Source organism: Rhinopithecus bieti, unplaced genomic scaffold (assembly GCF_001698545.2).
Source record: "Rhinopithecus bieti isolate Rb0 unplaced genomic scaffold, ASM169854v2 scaffold_20815, whole genome shotgun sequence".
NCBI classification, from domain to species: Eukaryota; Metazoa; Chordata; class Mammalia; order Primates; family Cercopithecidae; genus Rhinopithecus; species Rhinopithecus bieti.
Window position 1 is genome coordinate 43497 of NW_016809867.1, and position 6402 is coordinate 49898.

Sequence of the window (6402 nt, forward strand, 5' to 3'; positions counted from 1 at the left end):
AATTATAAAAGGTTAAAAAGAGTCTATAAAAATCTTACCTTATGGTCAGACATTAAAATTGAATAAATATGTCTACAAAGTTTTATTAAAACTATGTTTTCATTAATAACACACTAATATAAAGGTGAAATTTAGCTTATCTGGTATAAAAATCATACAGAAAGCATTTTCAAACATAAAATGGTGCCTGGCTTTCTTTGGTCTAAAACTAATAAAATAAGTGCTAAAGGAAATTTCTCAGTAAGAAGGCACCAAGGACTATAAAGTCCACTGCTGATGCCCCCACATTTAAAACAAACGGTCAATTTCTCAAAAATTATATACTTGGTTTATCTTCCACTTTCCTTTCCCTCAAAACTAAAAGTCTTTTAGCACATGTACCACACCTAAAATTTCCAGTAAACCAGCACCAGCCTGAAGATCACATTCTCATCAAAGGATGGAAAGAAGGACAACTCAAGCCAGCCTGGGAAGGACCCTATCTTGTGCTACCAAGCACTACACTGCTGTTCATACAGCAAAAAAGGAATGGATTCGTCACACCCGAGTCAAGAAAGTGCCAACCCCTCCAGAGTTGTGGGCCATAGTCCCAGGGGAAAACCCTACCAAACTAAAGCTAAGAGAAATTTAACTCTTTCATCTATTCTATTACTCTTCCTTCTTTCCTCGCTGTATTGCTGATCATCTAGTTATTAACGTAACCAAGTCAATTTCACCTCAAACTGTTGCATTTAATGCTTGCTTTGTTATAACCTGTGGGGACTTGCCAAGTCAAAGACAGCTCTCTATTTCAGAAAAGTACTTCTGTCCCTCTTGACTCTCCTCAGACTAGGCATTAGTAAGTTAGGACCATTTAATTTGAGGAGATTTCAATAAAGACCCCAGTGTCAACCAGGAGTCTTGCCCCCTGCCTCCTTGCAATGTAGAATTTCTATCCCATAGTTGGTCCAATGTTCTGTGGACCACTAAAGAGCAAGGATGGACTGCCCCAACCAGTTTTTGTAATATCCTAAAATCATACATTCATTTTACTGCAGGATCATAGAAGTTAAAGACTTAAAACAAACCTTGACAATTAACACAGGATACCAAGATGGAAATGCCTGGTTGGAATAGATCAAATATTCTGTCCACATGTTAAACAAAAGCAATTGTTATGCTTGTGCACATGGCAGACAAAAAGCCCACATTGACCACTTTCGACTAAGGTTGTCCTCCAGTCAACCAGGCATGGACTACATGGTAGCTCTTTTCCAGGATTCTACAGCCTTGAATAACAAGTTGTGCCAAGCTCTCTCTCTGTTATGTCCCAAAGTTCAACACCCTGAGGGTCAGCCCCTGAGGGCCATCCAGCTTCCATCTCCCAACATTAAGTTCACTTCGTGTCTGTCAAGACAGGGAGGAAACATAGCATTCCTTGGAGACCTGAAGGGATGCAGTGAGCTTAAGAATTTTCAAGAGCTTAGCAATAAGTTAGCCCTTGTTCATCCCTGAGCGGATGTGTGGTGGTATTGTGGTGGACCTTTACTGGACACTCTGCTGAATAACTGGAATGGCACTTGTACTATTGCCCAATTGGCTATCCCTTTCACCCTGGTATTTCATCAACTAGAGGGAGGGTGGGTATTAGAAGAAGGATGGATCCGGTTATCGGACAGAAGAATAGCTGTGCCACAACTGCTAGGAGCTGCAGTCATACTGGCTGTGTATGAGATCACCCACCTAGGCCAAGAGTCACTTGAAAGTTGTTAAGCTGGTACTTCTACATCTCATGTCTGTCAACCCTTGCCAAAACAGTGGCACAGCAGTGTGTCACCTCCCGGCAGCACAGTGCTAGGCAAGGTCCAACTGTACTGCCTGGCATACAGGCTTATAGAACAGCCCCCTTTGAAGATCTCCAAGTAGACTTCACCAAGATGTCCAAATGTGGAGATCTCATCCATAGGTTTGGACTGCTCTTACGAATTGGGTTGGACAATGGGCTGGTGTTTGTGACTGACTTGTTACAGAGGACAGCAAAGGTGATCGGGTGTAGATCAAGGATTAGAACATAGCACCCCTTGTGGCCACATGAAAAGGACCCCAGACCATCATCTTGACCACTCCCACAGCTGTAAAAGCAAAAGGAATCCCAGCCTGGATCTACCACAGCCACGTGAAACCCACAGCACCTGAGACCTGGGAGGTGAGACCAAGCCTGGACAATCTCTGCAAAGTGACTCTGAAGAAGATGACAAGCCCTGCTCCCGTCACACCCGGAAGCTGACTGGTCCATGCATGGTCGAAACATGAGGAAACTCACTATGGGACTTACTTTCCTTAAATTTTGGACTTATACAGTAGGGACTTCAATTGACCTTCCTCAAAATAAGGACTGTTCCCAGTGTATACATCAGGTCACTAAGATAGGGCAAAAAGTTAAAACTGTCTTTTTGTTCTATAGATATTATAAATGTGCAGGAACTCTAATAGGGACTTGTTTGTATAATGTCACCCAGTACAAGGTATGTAGCCCAGGAAGTGACCAGCCTGATGTGTGTTATAACCCATCTGAGCCCCCTATGGTTACAGTTTTAAAATAAAATTAAAACAGCCATCTGGTGGGGTCTAGGCCATACTAAAAAGAATCCATTTAGTAAATTCCCAAAGTTGCAAACTGTGTGGACCCACCCAGAGTCCCACCAGGACTGGACAGCCCCCACTGGATTATACTGGATATGCAGGCATAGAGCTTATGCCAAATTACCCTACCAGTGGGCAGGTAGTTGTGTGATTGGCACTATTAAACCATCCTTCTTCCTACTGCCCATAAAAACAGGTGAACTCCTGGGCTTCCCTGTCTATGCTTCCTGCAAACAAACACAAACAAAAAAACAAACAAACAAAGCTATAGGTAATTGGAAAGATGATAAATGGCCCCCTAAAAAAGTCATACAATACTATGAGCCTGCTACTTGGTCACAAGACAGCTCATGGGGATACCGGACACCCTTTATATGCTCAACCAAATCATACGGTTACAAGCTGTCTTAGAGGCCAGGTGTGGTGGCTCATGCCTGTAATCCCAGCACCTTGGGAGGCCAAGGTGAGTGGATCACGAGGTCAGGAGACCAAGACTATTGTGGCTGACATGATGAAACCCCATCTCTATTAAAAATACAAAAAATTAGCTGGGCGTTGTGGCAGGTGCCTGTGGTCCCAGCTACTGAGGAGGCTGAGGCAGAAGAATGGCGTGAACCCAGGAGGTGGAGGTTGCAGTGAACTGGGATGTGCCACTGCACTCCAGCCTTGGTGACAGAGCAAGACTCCATCTCGAAAAAAGAAAAAGAAAAAAAAAAGAAAAAATCACTAGTGAAACCGGCAGAGCCTTTACTATTCTGGGCCAGCAAGAAATTAAGATGAGAAATGTTATCTGTCAAACTAGATTGGTTCTCAACTACTTGCTAGCAGCTGAGGGAGGAGTCTGTGGGAAGTTTAACCTTACCAATTGCTGTCTATACATAGATGAACAAGAGCAAGTAGTTGAAGACATAAAGATATGACAAAACTGGTACATGTGCTCATGCAAGGGCGCCATGTATTTAATCCTGGGGCCATGTTTAGAAAATGGTTCCCAGCACTAGGAGGATTTAAAACTTTTATAACAGAAATTATAATAGTAATAAGAACCTGCTTACTACTCCCTTGTTTGCTACCTGTACTCCTTCAAATGATAAAAAGCTTCATCACTACTTTAGTTCACCAAAATTCTTTAGCACAAGTGTACTATATAAATAACTATCAGTCTGTCCTACAAGAAGACATGGGTTGTGAGGATAAAAGTGAGAACTCTCACTTTGAGTGAAGTTCTCAAAGGGGGAATTAAGGGAGGAGAACACCCCTCATATTGTCTTATGCCCAATTTCTGCCTCCAAAGAAAGAAGAAGTAAAAACAAAAAGGCAGAAATGAAATCCACAGGCACATAGCCCAGCGTGCACCCTGGGCCTGGTAGTTAAAAATCAACCCCTCACCTAACTGCTTGTGTTATCTATAGATTCCAGACATTGTATGGAAAAGCATTGTGAAAATCCTTGTCCTGTTCTGTTCCATTCCAATTACTGGTGCATGCAGCCCTCAGTCACAACCCCCTGCTTGCTCAATTGATCACGATCCTCTCACGCAGACAGCCTTAGAGTTGTAAGCCCTTAAAAGGGACAGGCATTGCTTACTTGGGGAGCTTGGCTTTGAGATGCAAGTCTGCCAAACCTCCCAGCTGAATAAAGCCCCTTCCTTCTTTAACACAGTATCTGAGGAGTTTTGTCTGTGGCTCGTCTTGCTACAATATGTCATGGAACAACCTCAAAAACATTAGCTAAGTAAAAAAGCCAGATATGAGACCACATATTGTATAATTCCATTGATTTGAAATGTCCAAAAAAGGTAAATTTATAGACAGAAATGGGCTGATTTACCTCAAGAGGCAGGGATTCAAGCTCTCTAGACTACATGTGATACATACATGAGAAAAAAATAAGGAAAAGAAAAGAAATTTAAATATAAATAAATGAAAATAATACTTCTCCCTGATCATAAAGAAAATCACATTCTTTTTGTAATAATTTGGAATACAAACTATGAAGAAAAGTCTTTAATTTTGCCACTCAAAACATTCTGGTTTGTTGCTTTTTACACTTTTTTATGCATATAAACATTTTTAAAAAGTAGAGTCATTATATAGTCTTTTGTCACTATATTTTGGACATATTTCTATGGCAGTAAATCTATCCTTGGCATCATCATTTTTAATAGCTCGATATATATTAATTTAATCATTGCCACCCCAGAAGTAAATTTTCTTATACATATATTTTAATGGATTAGAGGAAACATTTTTGGATTGAATTCATATAAGTAGAATTTCTGGAGGAAAATAACATAAAACAGTTTTAGGGTTTTTAATAGAAATTTTCAAATTATCCTGGAGAAAAATTGGTTCAGTTTATACTCCCACCAACAGGGGCAGAGCTCCACATTCCCCCTTCCATTTGTACTCCTTACTGGTTTTTAAGCAGAAAATCTCATTGTTTTCATTACATTTATTTGGTTTCTAATGCTTTTGAATCTTTTTTTGTGTGTGTGTGACAGAATCTTGCTCTGTCATCCAGGCTGGGCTGCAGTGGCGTGATCTGATCCTGGTTCACTGCAACGTCTGCTTCCTGGGTTCAAGCTATTCTCCTACCTCAGCCTCCTGAGTAGATGGGATTATAGGTATCCACCACCACGCCTGGCTAATGTTTGTATTTTTAGTACAGACATGGTTTCAACATGTTGGTCAGGCTGGTCTCACATTCCTGACCTCAGGTGGTCCTCCTGCCTTGGTCTCCCAAAGTTTTGGGATTATAGGCATGAGCCACCACACCCAGTCAGCACAGCTAACTTCTAATGAGACTACCTTAGACAATTTACTTACTGTCTCTGAGCCTCCGTGTTCTCATCCATGAAATGGGTTTAATCACCCAGATTTGTTGAGATAATTAAAAGAGAGAATACCTGCAATGCAACAGCACCATGCTAACACAGCTGACTCATCAGCTTCAGTGCTGGTCTGTCCTCTCTCACCTTCGATTGCAAGGCCCCTTGCTGTCCTTTCACCACCAGCAGAAGTGTGTTCCCCCGGGAGGCTGCCATCAGTTGCAGGTTTCTTTGCTCTGTTTGGTACGTCCCTTTCCCAGGCACCCAGGTGATGGCCACTGGTCATCTGACTTTAAGCTTTGAGTGCCCAGGTGTGACCTATGGCCAGTCCCTGTCTGATCTGTGCCCCACTTTCTCATGTCCAAAATGAGAAGACAGTCAGTTCTCTCCAATGCCTTTCCTATGGCTTTAAGAGGAGGTATGTACTTCTCACTTGGAGGAGGGGCTGGCAAAACCACTTGAATTTTAATTTGAATTGAGGCATCTTTGCAGAGGTTGTAAAATGTCCTCTCACACCTGTACTACCACACCTAGCTAATTTTTTGTATTTTTTGTAGAGGCAGGGTTTTGCCATGTTGCCTTAGCTTCTTTTTTGATACTCCATCAAAACTTGATTTTTCTTGAACTTTGGATATTTTACCCTTGCATGATATTATAATATCACGCCTTGGTCACTTCAAAAATAATGGTTCACTGAGATCTATATGCTGATACATTTGATTATATGGTATCAAAATACATTCATCAATATCACCATCAATCTCATCAGAATACATTTGAAAAGCTATGGTGGATAAAAGTTTCCTAAAATTCTAATTTTTTATTCAAAAGCTTTAGTTTTGTTATTAGCAATTTTATTGTTGAATTTTATTATGACCTGTCTGTCGTTTTCCTTGAAATAACAGAATCTCCCTTTTTCTATTTTTTTGTGTCCTCTTTTATTTCATTGA

General features: G+C 41.1%; 1 pseudogene; it reads right to left on the reverse strand.

Moving 5' to 3' along the window:
- The window catches only part of LOC108541266 (MKI67 FHA domain-interacting nucleolar phosphoprotein-like), a 16163-nt pseudogene extending 10495 nt beyond the window's left edge, over nt 1–5668 (reverse strand).
- Between the last annotated feature and the right edge of the window lie 734 nt (nt 5669–6402).